Source organism: Muntiacus reevesi, chromosome 19, assembly GCF_963930625.1.
Source record: "Muntiacus reevesi chromosome 19, mMunRee1.1, whole genome shotgun sequence".
In the NCBI taxonomy this organism is placed as follows: domain Eukaryota; kingdom Metazoa; phylum Chordata; class Mammalia; order Artiodactyla; family Cervidae; genus Muntiacus; species Muntiacus reevesi.
The window spans coordinates 2,783,336-2,798,458 of NC_089267.1; the positions used below are offsets into that span (position 1 = coordinate 2,783,336).

Below are 15,123 nucleotides of genomic sequence, written 5' to 3' on the forward strand. Positions count from 1 at the left end.
ACCTGGATATCCAGCAAAGTGACTGAGAACCTCCAGGGAATTTGACTTTGAAGGTCAGTGGGATTTGATTGCAGAACTTCTGCAGGACTGGAAAACAGACTCTTGGAGGGCACAAACAAAATTTTGTGGGCACCAGGTCCCAGGAGAAAGGAGCAGTGATCCCATAAGAGATTGAGACAGACTTGCCTGTGAGTCTCCAGAAGTCTCCGGCAGAGGCCTGGGTTGGCAGTGTCTTGCTGCAGGGTCGGGGCACTGACTACAACAATCTTTTGGAAGGAGGTCACCATTGCCACCATTACCCCTAACATAGTTTAGCCTGAGGCCAAACTACAGGGAAGGAACACAGCCTCACCCATCAACAGAAAATTGGATTAAAGATTTACTGGGCACATCTGAGCAAGACCAATTCCTCCACAGCCAGTCTCTCCCATCAGGAAGCTTCCACAAGCTTCTTATCCTTCTCCACCACAGGGAAGACAGAATGAAAACCACAGTCACAGAAAACTAACCAAACTGATCACATGAATCACAGCTTTGTTCTAACTCAATGAAACTATGAGTCATGACGTGTAGGGCCATCCAAGATGGACAGGTCATGGTGGAGAGCTCTGACAAAACATGGTCCACTGGACAAGGTAATGGCAAACTACTTCAGTATTCTTGTCTTGAGAACCCCATGAATAGTATGAAATGGTAAAAAAATATGACACTGAAAGATGAACTCCACAGGTCGATAGGCACCCAATGTCCTACTGGAAAACAGCAGAGAAATAGCTCCAGAAGAATTGAAGAGGCTGAGCAAAGCAGAAACAATGCCTTGTTGTGGATGTGATTGTTTATGGATTTAAAGTCCAATATCTTATACCCTTTGTTAAAATGAAACACATGTGTGTGATGCATTCTAAGTTGTTTCAGTCCTATAGTATTCTTTGTGACGCTATGAACCATAGCCTGCCAGGCCCCTCAGTTCATGGGTTTTTTCCAGGCAAGAATACTGGAGTAGGTTGCCATGCTCTTCTGCAGGGGATCTTCCAACCCAGGGATTGAACCCACATCTCTTCTGTCTCATGCATTGGCAAGTGAATTCTTTACCACTGTGCCACCAGGGAAGCCCTGGAATGTAATATATTTCCATATTTTTAAGTACTATTATTCATACATGGATTTCTACAATAATGATATCTTAAAATATATTATATATATATATAATTTATATAAAATGTATAATTATTTATTTTGGAAGTATAAATAGGGCTAATAATTAGCATTCATAAGTGTTAATGAAAGACTATGCAGTTTATGCAGTTATTGCTAATCAATGTTTATTCCATCAGAAGGACACATCTATTATAATTTATTATAGAAAAACTACTCATCTAAAAACATCAAGAAAGAAAGAAATAATGTTTGACTAAATCTGGGCATTATGACCCAGCTAATTTGACATGCAAAATTGCTCATCATAACAAATATGAAATAAAATACAAATCTAGAACTAGAACCGAAAGCAAATTATACTCCAAATGAAAATATAAATCTTTGCTATAATCTTTTCAATTAAAAAAAAAGTGAATACAAAGTCACTAGATAAGCAAAGATGGTTTCTAATATAATAAATCCAGGGTGAATTCTTGATTTAAAAAATACTTCTATGAGATAATAGATAATAGCTTAAAATAAAGTGATATTTTGTGTTTGCTCAGTCTCTCAGTCATGTCCAACTCTTTGCCACCCCATGGACTAGAGCCCCCTAGGATCCTCTATCCATGATATTCTCCAAGCAGGGATATTGGAATGGGTTGCCATCCCTTACTTCAGGGTATCATATCAGCCCAGGTATTGAATCCTCATCTCTTACCTTCTACATGGACAGATGGATTTTTTACCACTGTGCCACCTGATAACTATAGCTTATGAATTAACAAACACCAGACATAAAAATGACTAAGTATCTTTTATTATAAAAAATGTAAAATTCATTGAAATATTACTAACAAAATAGGAGAGGTTTCATGATCTTAAAGAAAAAAAAAAAAAAACTCCCCAAAATCTCTATCCATATTTTGTGCCTCCAACATTGTATATTTCAGCCAAAAGCACAGAAAGATGGTCAAAAACCTTGAATAAATAAAAACAAAGTTGTGATCACACTGTTGGATAAATTAAGTGTGAGGTTTTAAGCAGACCAATGAATATTGCTAGAATGCCTCAGAACAATAAAACAGAGAAATGGGGTGGTTATTTTCAGTATAGTGAGCAGAGCTGTCTATGACAGAACCAGAAGACTTGTCAAAAGTTCTTTCATTCTAGGACAAGGTGACCCTTCTGCACAACTTCAAGTTAGGCAAATTAGAAGTGTCTCACAGAGGAATATATTACAGATCAAGTGAGTAGGAGAAGCTAAATCAAAGTATAACCTGGCCTCTGAGGAAGCCTAGGCAGATGAAATCATGCATTATACTTTCACCAACTTGAGTCACAAGACAGAGAAAGGAAGTAGTGATCCGATGGAGAAGAAGTGTTAATTAGTCCAGGTATAAGAGCAATCATACAATGCTGCCAATTCAGAAACAGGGAGGGAGGACTTGGTGGCCCAGTGGTTAAGAACCCATGCTTTTACTGCAAGGGCACCAGTTTCTACCTCAGGTTAGTAAACTAAGATCCTGCATGCTTTGCAGTGTGAGGAAAAGACCAAAACACAAGGAAGATGCAGAAGACCACAAAATCTAATACATAAAATAAGTTACAGACTGAAATGTCCCTCCACAAATTATTATGTTGAAGCCCTAACTAACCCCAATATGACAGTATTTGGAGGTTGGACTTTTAGAAATTACTTAAGATAAAAATAGATATAAAGGTGGGGTATTAATCTGATAGGATTTTTGGCCTTACAAAAAGAGGGAAAAAGAAGAGCTCTCTCTCTCTCATGAAAGCCCAGGTAAGGACACACAGGAAGGCAAGGGGTTATATAGGTCAGGAAGAGGTCTCTCACCACAACCAAGCTGTGTTGGTTCTTTGATCTCAGGTTCCCACCTCAGAGGACGTCAAAGATGTGAATTCCTTTTTTTCAAGGCACCCCACCTGCATTATTTTGTTATGGCAGCCTGAGTAATTTAAGACATGTTGGAATATTTCGCACTTCCTATAGCAACTGTTAAAATTGTTACATATGAATATTTCAAAATGTGTCTGATTTGATTTTGCTCTTATCCAATTCTTTAAAAACATAAATCAGTTAAATATAATAAATTATATTTACTAGTAGGAGAAGTAATGAATAAAGGCTTAAGAGGTAAGTGAGTACCTGAGTTAAATTCAAAATGTAAATAAATGTCTACGTCACAGACTAGGAGTAAAAACAGGCAAGAAAAACAATAGAAATTGTCTTGAAATGACCATTTTTACATAGATGGGTAGAAGATTCATGAAGAGGAGTTGTAGTATCACTGTGTGTGTTATTCACTCAGTCATATCCCACCCTTTGCCACTGCCTGGACTGTAGCCCTCCAGGTTCCTCTTCCCATGGGAGAGGGAAGAATACTAGAGTAGGTTGCTATTCTCTTCTCCAGGAAATCCTCCCCACCCAGGGATCGAACCAGGGTCTCTTGCATTGCAGACAGATTCTTTACCATCTGAGCTACCAGGGAAGCCCATATTATTACTGAAATAGTCCAAATCTGTTTCTCTTGTTTGAATAAAGATGTGAAATCCTAAGCAGTTTCTGCAAGAAGCGTATAACCCATACATTCACAAAGGATCTAATTAGTTACCTAGTTAGAGATTATATAGGATGACTCATTTATTGTTTTCATACTGCTGACAGATGAAGTTTTAATGGATGCTTCCAGTGAGCAGGGCAATTTGATTTTATTCCAGGTAGTCTAATATTAACTTCACCTTGTTTCAATTATTCTTTTCTTTTCTTTCTTTTTTTTTTTTTTTTTTTGGACACTATAATATTAATAATTGAAATAGTGACATTTTAATTTACTATATTTTGATTTGTGGTGTCAAATAACTTTATTTTACTTAAAGTTAGCAATTATGATATTTTTAAATGTATTTATTTTTTATTGAAGGATAATTGCTGCACAGAATTTTTCTGCTTTCTGTCAAACCTCAACATGAATCAGCCATAGGTATACATATATCACCTCCTTTTGGAACATCCCTCCCATTTCCCTCCCCATCCCACCTCTCTAGGTTGAAACAGAGCCCCTGTTTAAGTTTTCTGAGAGATACAGCACATTCCCATTGGCTATCTGTTTTACATATGGTAATGTAAGTTTCCATGTTACTCTTTCCATACATATCACCTTCTCATTTTTAAAATAATTTCTGGAGAAATTTTATTTATTTATGTCCCTATGTACCATGGATATCCCCTCTCTGGATGAGTGAGCTAAAAACTGATTATGTTGCTTTATTATAATTTAAAACTATTTTCCAAATAACTTTCAGTTATTTTCCAAACTTCTTAAAAGTTTAAATTCCTTGTGCATACATGCGTCCTATATCATGCTGACATGTTGTACCTTATAGACTGTAGCCCTCTAGGATCCTCTGTCCATGGAATTCTCCAGGCAAGAATACTGAAGTGGGTTGCCATTTCCTACTCCAGGGGATCTTCTCAACCCAGGGGTTGAAACTGTGTTTCTTATGTCTCCTGCATTGGTAGGAGAGTTATTTATCATTAGCACCACCCAGAAGCCCTTAAATTCCTTAACATGCCCCTCAAATGTTCATGTTTATTGACCACCAATTCCATTCCTAGACCCATTTTTAAAATAAATTTTAATTTCAGAATATTTTTAGAATTACTGAAAAGTTGTAAAAATAGTTCAGAGTTCATATGTACACCCACAGCCAGTTTCCTCATATCTCAGCCAATGAAATAATATTAATACATTATTGTTAAAACACATATCTTATTCAGTTTTACTTAGTTTTTACCTAATGTCCTTCCTAGTATCCCGCTGAGAATGCTACTCTACCCTGTTTCCAAACAACAGCACATTCTAAAATACCAGGTGTTAGGATTTAGGAGTGAAATTTGAAGTTTGGGAAGGAAAAATTCAATTATACAGGTCAAAATCCTAGGCAACCACTAATCTACTTTCTGCCTCTATGCATCTGCTTGTTCTGAATAGTTCAGATAAATGAAAGCACACTATGTGGTGTTGTGACTTTTCTTTCACGTGTAGCTTCATGTTTTCAGCACTGAGCCATATTGCATCCTGTGTCAGTACTGTTCAACCTCTCTAGAGAATTTTTCATTTCAATTATTAAGCTTTACAGCTATAGAATTCCCATTGAGTCTTTTTTATAGTATCTGTCTCTCATTGATATTCTCTATTTGGTGAAAAATTGTCATCATACATTTCTTGAATTATTTAATCTTGGTTTCTTTAGTCTTTGAACAGATTTATGATAGCTGTTTTGAGGTCTTTGTGGGCTTAACCCACCATCTGCTTCCATTGCTTTTTTTTTTTTTTTTTCCCTGCATATGGGTAACTTTTCCCTTGTCTTTACATCTCTATATTTGTGGCTATAAATTGGACATCTTAAATAATATGTTGTAGCTCCTCAATATAGACCCCACCTCTCCACCTGGTGGTGGCTATTATTGCTGTTTGCCTGGTGATGCAACTGTTTGGTGATTTGCTTAAATTAATTCTGTGAAATATATTTTCTCTGCAGTGATGTACCTGCTCATGTTGTTTTCTGCTTGTTTTTATTTTTTTGCTGAGCTACCTAGAGAATGTCCCTGGGGTGTAAGGGTAAGGTATATGCAATTTTGGAGGGAAAAAAAAATATGCTTAAGTCTTCCTAGCCAGTTAGATTTTTACCCTTTTACTGTTGAGTGTGTTTGTTGCTTGGAAACTTGGGGAAGTTAAGTACTTTTGTCTCACATTCAGTCAGAGATAATTAGTTCAGAGATTCCCTCTCTGAGGGCTCCTTGGAGGGTGCCACCTTGGGCCTTAGACCTAGCCTTCCAGATTGTTGGGGATAAGTGCTATTTTATTCTTAAGTTTGGCTCCTTTAAGAGTCACATCTGAGTTAAAATAGCTAACTGTTCAGTAAGTGTTTCTTTAGAAGTTGTGTTTAATGCCCTTATGCCATGAGGCATCTGTCCTGTGTTGATGGGCCTGCTTGTGGCTTAGAGAAAGTCTACAATTTCACTCCACATCCTGCTCTAAGCACTCTGAGTCTAAGTGCACCTAACACTTGCACACAGTCTTCCCAGGCCCCAGAATTGACTGTGATTTTGGGGATTCCCTCGTAGCTCAGCTGGTGAAGCATCCACCTGCATTGAGGGAGGCCTGGGTTCAACCCCTGGATTGAGAAGATCCTCTGGAGAAAGGAAAGGCTACCCACTCCAGTATTCTGGCCTGGAGAATTCTATGAATGTATAGTCCATGAAGTCACAAAGACTTGGACACAACTGAGTGACTTTCACTTTCAGAGTACCTACATTTCTGTACACATGTTCCTCTCAGTTATTCTGCCATAACTTAAACATTCCCTATTCATGTGTGTTGGTAATTAATTTGAGTGAAATTGTATAAAAGAGTTGGACATGAATGAGCGACTTTCACTTTCCAGGAGAATTCGTCTAGACTCTCTTCTGTTAATCTTCTGGCTGTTCTGTTGTTTGCTTGTATTATGAACCTAGTATTTTCTTTGTAAATTATGTTCACCAAGATCTCCATTATTTCTGACAATATCATTAAACACAAAACCGTCCATTCTCTGTGAAAAAAAAAAGTCAGTTCCCTCAGGCAAAGCTGTAGAATTCTTTGTGCTATGGTCCACCTCTCCTACAACCAGAACCCCTTTTTACTGCACCAACACTGGAGGTAAGGATCCTATTTTATCAATGATGTGTGTATGCATGCTAAGTCATTCCAGCTGTTTCCGATTCTTTGTGACCCTATGGACTGTCTGTCGCCCTCCAGGTTCCTCTGTCCATTGGATTCTCCAGGCATGAATACTAGAGTGGGTTGCCATGCTGTCCTCCAGGGGATCTTCCTGACCCAGGGATCGGACCCATGTCTCTTACATCTCCTGCAGGCAGGTTCTTTACCACTGTGCCTCCCAGGAAGCAATACTCCTGTCTTAAGTATGTGTATGGTTGTGGGAACACAGCCCTTGATCTTTCTGCATTGCCCCTCCTGACAGCAAACCTCCACCTATCCCTAAGCTAGGGCATGGGCAATCAAGGCCCCAGATATCCACCATCTGACAGGAAGATCCCGAAGCAATAATTTCCTTTTTACTAGTGGGGACCATGTAGAGGAAGGATGATCTGTTCCTCTGTCTCACTTGCCTGGAATGGAGCTTTGGTATCAGAGCTGGATGGTGTGATGACAAAAAAGGGCAGCCTATCTCTCCAGAGGTAAAACCACAGTCCTTCACAGGGAACTAGGCAGAGAGTGAATCGAGGTCTTCTTGGCTACACCCGCCTGAAATAGATACTTAGGTTTGGGCTTCTGTTATATAGAATTGAGTGTTAATGGTGGTGGTAGGTCTGACAAGTTATGGCTCAATTTCCACAAATTCTTGTTGCTTCCCTCAAGGTTTAGTAGATCATTTATTTGCTGATCTTCTTGTTGTATCTTTTTAGGACAATTTTCATAGTTGTGAATGATTTTTTTAAAATAATTTTAACCACTTTAATTGTTGTGGGGGAGGGTCCACTGAGTTCCACTGAGAATAGTCTGCATTCCAGAAGTCCCAGACATTTTATATACATCTTTTGTTTTATTATCTTTGTTCATGCTCTGTGCTTCACCTGATTAACTTCTCTACTGCCTTCTGAGAACAACTTAAACAACGTTCTCTGACCTGGGCTAGGCCAATCACTGCTCTCATAGAAAATGCTTCACATTTGCAAATTTGAATGTCAGTCTTAATTCATTATTTGTGTTAGTATATTTACTTCCATCTTCTGGGAAGATTGATAGCTCTTTTAAGAAGAGAAACTTTTTTTTTTTTCCTTAGTTCTTGCTGCATTTCCACATACTAGTTTTATTAATTGCCATAATGTAGTAGGTACATAATAAATGCAATGGTAGTAGCTACTTGAGCTAATGTGACCCAATATTACACAAAAATCTTGCATAAGGAGATCCACAGTTGTCTCCCAGTCTTGATCCAGCTCTTGCTCTTAGAAAGGCTGAGCTGGAAATTTTTATCATAAGGTTGTCCATGTAGACAAATATCAGAATCCTTCCTTGAGAATTGAGGTAGAGAGTGTATTTCCATTTGAATTTCCTTAGTTTAATCACCCTAAAATTAGCCGGATTCAGCTATATTTGTCCATATACAGGACTTCCCAGGTGACTCAGTGGTAAAGAATCCACCTGCCAATGCAAGAGACACAGGAGATATGCCTTTGATCCCTGGGTCAGGAAGATGCCTTGGAGAAGGAAATGGAACACCCTCCGGTATTCTTGCTTGGAAAATCCCATGAACAGAGGAGCCTGATTGACTGAAGTCCAAGGGGTTCCAGAGAGTCAGACACAACCGACAGACTGAGCATGTACAACCAGAAGATTATTAGGATTATTACTACTGACATGAAAGCTGCAAAAACCTAGGAACCAGCATCATCCCTACTGTGAATAAAGCTTGATGAAGAGCTTGATGGTCTTGAGTCTCAGTATCTCATTAACTTGTGGCACAGGTTCACTTCAGGTCTGCCTGTTGAACTCAGATTAGAGATCCTGCATTTTAAAAAATTATTTTAGGATCTAACTTGTTGTTATTCAGTTGCTCAGTAGTGTCTGACCCTTTGCAACCCAATGGACTGCAGTGTATCAGGCTTTCTTGTTGTTCACCATCTCCTGGAGCTTGCTTAAACTCATGTCCACTGAGTTGGTGATGCCAATCATCTCATCCTCTGTCATCCCCTGCTCCTTCTGCCTTCTGTCTTTTCCATCAACATCAGTCCATTCAGTTAATATTTAGGGTTCACTTACTTTAGGATTGCCTGGTTTGATCTCCTTGCAATCCAAGGGGCTCTAAAGAGTCTTTTCCAACACCACAGTTTGAAAGCATCAATTGTGCAGCACACAACCTTCTTTATGGGCCAAGTCTCACATTCATACATGACTACTGAAAAACACTATAGCTCTGACTACACATTTCTTTGTTGGCAAAGAGATGTCTCTGCTTTTTAATACAGTGTCTAGGTTTGCCATTGTATAGGAAACAATGGAAACAGTGCCAGACTTTATTTTCTTGGGCTCCAACATCACTGCAGATGGTGACTGCAGCCATGAAATTAAAAGGCACCTGCTTCTTGGAAGAAAAGCTATGGTCAACCTAGACAGCATATGAAAGAGCAGACATTACTTTGCCAACAAATGTCCATATGGTCAAATCTATGGTTTTTCCAGTAGTCATGTATGGATGTCAGAGTTGGACTATAAAGAAATCTGAACACCAAAGAATTGATGCTTTTGAATCATGGCGTTGATGAAAACTCTTAAGAGTCCCTTGGACTGCAAAAAGATCAAACCAGTCAATCATAAAATCAATCATTCCTGAATATTCATAGGAAGTACTGGTGCTGAAGTGGAAGCTCCAATACTTTGGCCACCCGATGCAAAGAACTCATTAGAAAAGACCCTGATGCTGGCAAAGATTGAAAGCAAGAGAAGAGGACAACAGAGGATGAGATGGCTGGATGGCATCACTGACTCAATGGACATGAGGTTCAGCAAGCTCAAGCATTTGGTGATGGTAAAGGAAAGCTGGCATGCTGCAGTCCATTGGGTCACAAAGAGTTGGACATAACTGAGTGACTGAACAGATTAGGTTTGTCATAGCTTTTCTTCCAAGGGACAAACATACTTTAATTTCATGTCTGCAGTCACCATCCGCAATGATTTGGGAGCCTAAGAAAATAAAGTCTCACTGTTTCCATTGTTTTCACATCTATTTGTCATGAAGTGATGGGACTGGATGCCTTGACCTTGGTTTTTTGAATGTTAATTTTAAGCCACCTTTTCACTCTCCTCTTTCACCTTCATCAAGAGACTCTTGAGTTCCTCTTCACTTTCTGACATTACGGTGGTGTCATCTGCATATCTAAGGTTGTTGATATTTCTCCTGCCAATCTTTACTCAAACTTTGATCCATACATCCCAGCATTTTGCATGATGTACTCTGCATATGAGTTAAATAAACAGAGTGACAATACACAATCTTTCTGTGCTCTTTTTGCAATTTAGAATCAGTCTATTGTTCCATATCTGTTTCTATCTGTTGCTTCTTGACTTGCATACAGGTTTCACAGGAGGCAGTTAAGGTGGTCTGGTATTTCCAACTCTTTAAGAATTTTCCACAGTGTGTTGTGATTCACACAGTCAAAGGTTTTAGCATAGTCAGTGAAGGAGAAATAGATGTTTCGGGAGTTCCCTTGATTTTCCTATGATTCAACGAATGTTGACAATTTGATCTCTGGTTCCTTTGTCTTTTCTAAATCCTACTTGTACAGCTGGAAGTTCTTAGTTCATGTACTTTTGAAGTGTAGATTGGAAGATTTTGAGCATTACTTTGCTAGCACGTGAAATGAGTGCAATTGTGCGATAGTTTGAACATTCTTTGGCATTGCCCATTTTTGGGATTGGAATGAAACTGATGCAACTTACTGCAGTATATTAAATATTAATATATTTATTAAATTATTTTTAGGTATCTCTTGAAGTCTTAGGATATCTTCAGTTACTGGCAAGTTTTTTATTTATAATGAAGAATTTTATCTTACCTACTATATCTAAATATTGCTCCTTCTATTGTAATTTTAAAATTACTAAAAAGAAAATTCTCAAGAAGCTATGAAATATCAAGTAAGAATAGTTTATTTTACATAAATTTTATATTCAGTTCAGTTCAGTTGCTCAGTTGTGCTGACTCTTGGCGACCCCATGGACTATAGCATGCCAGGCTTCCCTGTCCGTCATCAACTCCCAGGCCTTACTCAAACTCATATCCATCAAGTCGCTGGTGCCATTGAGCCATTTCATACTCTGTTGTTCCCTTCTCCTCCCACCTTCAATCTTTCCCAACATCAGACTATTTTCCAGTGAGTCAGTTCTTTGCATCAGATGACCAAAGTACTGGAGTTTCAGCTTCAGAATCAGTTATTTCAAAGAATAGTCAGAACTGGTTTACTTTAGGATTAACTGGTTGGGTTACTTTGCAGTCAAAGAGACTCTCAAGAGTCTCCTCCAACATCACAGTTCAAAAGCATCAATTCTTTCATGCTCAGCTTACTTTATAGTCTTAACTGTCACATCTGCACATGACTCCAGGAAAAACCATAGCTTTGAATCAGTGTCCAGGAGACTCTGGCAGAGGCGTGGGTCGACGGCGGCCTGCTGCAGGGTTGGGAGCACTGTGTGGCAGTGTGTGCATGGGACCTTTTGAAGAAGGTCTCTGTAAGCTTCATTACCCCCACCATAGCTTGGTCTTAGGTCAAACAAAAGGGAGGGAACATAGCCCTGCCCATCAACAGAAAATTGAATTAAAATGTTATATTATTTTATATAAATTCACAATAATTTAATATAAAATTTATATAAATTTATAATTAAGACATTGTTTTAGATATTTTTAGCTTCTACATATGAGAGGTTGAGCTATAGGTTCAAATATAGCTACAGTGAGCCTACATTTGGAGTTATAGGTTCAAATTGCTATCATTTTTGCAGTATTAAAGCAAAGTTCCTAATTTGAGTTATTAATTAATTTATAAAAATCTAATTTAACTTTTCCTTTCACTGAAATACCAAAATGAATAGGACACAACGTTTGAGTCCAAAAGTTTTCTGTTTTAATGTAGTATATGGAACTAAAAACAGATTAATGACCTGATTTATTTGGGCAGTTAGTGCTAATAAATGTGTACAAATGTTGGTGTAATATGTTGGTGATTACTGTATGGAAAGTTTTGGTATCAAAGTAGAGCAAGCCCACACTTTGGACTTCCATAAGTTAAAATCATATTATACCTGCTGACATTTGATATGTTTATCAATTTATGCAGATATTTATCCAGAAATCAGAAGTTGAATGAGTAAAAATTCTTGTTATAAACATGCAAAATGAACAAAATAAGGAGGGATTTGGGGCATGACATATTAAGTAACTAAAATTAGTTCAAGATTAACACACACACACATACACTCTTAAATCTGGAGAGGGAAATCACAACCCACTGTTGTACTCTTCCCTGAGGAATCTCATGGACAGAGGAGCCTGGCAGGCTACAGTCCATGGAATCACAAAGAGATGGACATGACTGAGGACATACTCATATATATGTATAACTGAATTACTGTATAGTACACCTGAAACTAAAATGACTTTGCAAATCAACTATACTCGATAAAATTTTAAAATCAAAATAGTTCAGTATGGCTACAACAAATGTTAAGGGTGGGGAAAATATTTTAAGGCGCTTAAAACCCCATCCTTATAGAACTCAAACTGTCATAGAAACTAGGAGCATCAGCTGGCATTTCAAAAAAATATTCTGCATATGCATTTGAACGAGTTCTGCTTTAAAGTATTGGTGAGGCTTTCTTTGTCTCTTTTCACAGCCTTTTTTTTTTTTAAGTCTATTTTATCTGATATGAGTATTGCGGCTCCTGCTTTCCTTTGGTCTCCGTTTGTGTGAAATATTTTTTTCCAGCCCTTCACTTTCAGTCTGTATGTGTCCCTTGTTTTGAGGTGGGTCTCTTGTAGACAGCATATATAGGGGTATTGTTTTTGTATCCTTTGAGCCAGTCTCTGTCTTTTGGTTGGGGAATTCACTCCATTTACATTTAAGGTAATTATTGATAGGTATGGTCCCATTGCCATTTATTTTGTTGTTTTGTGTTCACGCTTGTATAACCTTTCTGTGCTTCCTGTCTAGAGAAGATTCTTTAGCATTTGTTGAAGAGCTGGTTTGGTGGTGCTGAATTCTCTCAGCTTTTGCTTGTCTGTAAAGCTTTTGAATTCTCCTTCAAATCTGAATGAGATCCTTGCTGGGTACAATAATCTAGGCTGTAGGTTATTGTCTTTCATAACTAAGTATGTCCTGCCATTCCCTTCTGGCCTGAAGAGTTTCTATTGATAGGTCAGCTGTTATTCTTATGGGAATCTCTTTGTGTGTTATTTGTTGTTTCTCCCTTGCTGCTTTTGATATTTGTTCTTTGTGTTCAATCTTTGTTAATTTGACTAAAATGTGTCTTGTGGTGTTTCGCCTTGGGTTTATCCTGTTTGGGACTCTCTGGGTTTCTTGGAACTGCGTAACTATTTCCTTCCCCATTTTAGGGAAGTTTTCAGCTATTACCTCCTCGAATATTTTCTCATGGCCTTTCTTCTTGTCTTCTTCTTCTGGGACTCCTATGATTCGAATGTTGGGGCATTTCACATTGTCCCAGAGTTCCCCGAGGTTGTCCTCATTTCTTTTTATTCTTTCATCTTTTTTCCTCTCTGCTTCATGTATTTCCACCATTTTATCTTCTACCTCACTTATCCTATCATCTGTCTCTGTTATTCTACTGTTGGTTCCCTCCAGAGTGACTTTGATCTCATTTATTGCATTATTCATTTTTAATTGACTCTTTTTTTATTTATTCTAAGTCCTTATTAAACATTTCTTGCATCTTCTCAGTCTTTGTCTCCGGCTATTTATCTGTAAATCCATTTTGTTTTCAAGATTTTGGATCATATTTATTATCATTATTCTAAATTCATTTTCAGGTAGATTCCCTATCTCCTACTAGAGTTAATCAATGAATATGGTAAAGACACAGGATATAAAATTAACACAGAGAAATCCCTTGCATTCCTATACACTAACAATGAGAAAACAGAAAGAGAAATTAAGGAAACAATACCATTTACCATTTCAACAAAAAGAATAAAATAGTTAGGAGTATCTACCTAAAGAAACAAAAGATCTATACATAGAAAAATATAAAACACTGATGAAAGAAATCAAAGAGGACACAAACAGATGGAGAAATACACCATGCTCATGGATTGGAAGAATCAATATTGTCAAAATGACTATGCTACCCAAAGCAATCTGTAGATTCAATGCAATCCCTATCAAGCTACCAACGGTATTTTTCACAGAAATAACTAGAACAAATAATTTCACAATTTGTATGGAAATACAAAAAACCTCAAATAGCCAAAGTAATCTGGAGAAAGAAGAATGTAACTGGAGGAATCAACCTGCCTGACTTCAGACTATACAACAAAGCCACAGTCATCAAGACAGTATGGTACTGGCACAAAGACAGACATATAGATCAATGGAACAGAATAGAAAGCCCAGAGATAAATCCACGAACCTATGGACACCTTATCTTTGACAAAGGAGGCAAGAATACACAATGGAAAGAAGACAACCTCTTTAACAAGTGGTGCTGGGAAAACTGGTCAACCACTTGTAAAAGAATGAAACTAGAATACTTTCTAACACCATACAAAAAAATAAACTCAAAATGGATTAAAGATCTAAATGTAAGACCAGAAACTATAAAACTCCTAGAGGAGAACATAGGCAAAATACTCTCTAACATAAATCACTGCAGGATTCTCTATGACCCACCTCCCAGAATATTGGAAATAAAAGCAAAAATAAGCAAATTGGATGTAATTAAACTTAAAGCTTTTGCACAACAAAGAAAACTATAAGTAAGGTGAAAAGACAGACCTCAGAATGGGAGAAAATAATAGCAAACGAAGCAACAGACAAAGAATTAATCTCAAAAATATACAAGCAACACCTGCAGCTCAATTCCAGAAAAATAAATGACCCAATCTAAAAATGGGCCAAAGAACTAAACAGATATTTCTCCAGAGAAGACACACAAATGGCTAACAAACACATGAAAAGATGTTCAATATCACTCATTATCAGAGAAATGCAAATCAAAACTACAATGAGGTACCATTACACACCAGTCAGGATGGCTGCTATCCAAAAGTCTACAAGCAATAAATGCTGGAGAGGGTGTGGAGAAAAGGGAACCCTCTTACACTGTTGGTGTCAATGCAAACTAGTACAGCCACTATGGAGAACATTGTGGAGATTTCTTTAAACCT

At 37.7% G+C, this 15,123-nt stretch overlaps 1 pseudogene; it reads right to left on the bottom strand.

Annotated features, from left to right (window-relative positions):
- Positions 1-296, bottom strand: part of LOC136150941 (stathmin-like) — a 40,817-nt pseudogene extending 40,521 nt beyond the window's left edge.
- Between the last annotated feature and the right edge of the window lie 14,827 nt (positions 297-15,123).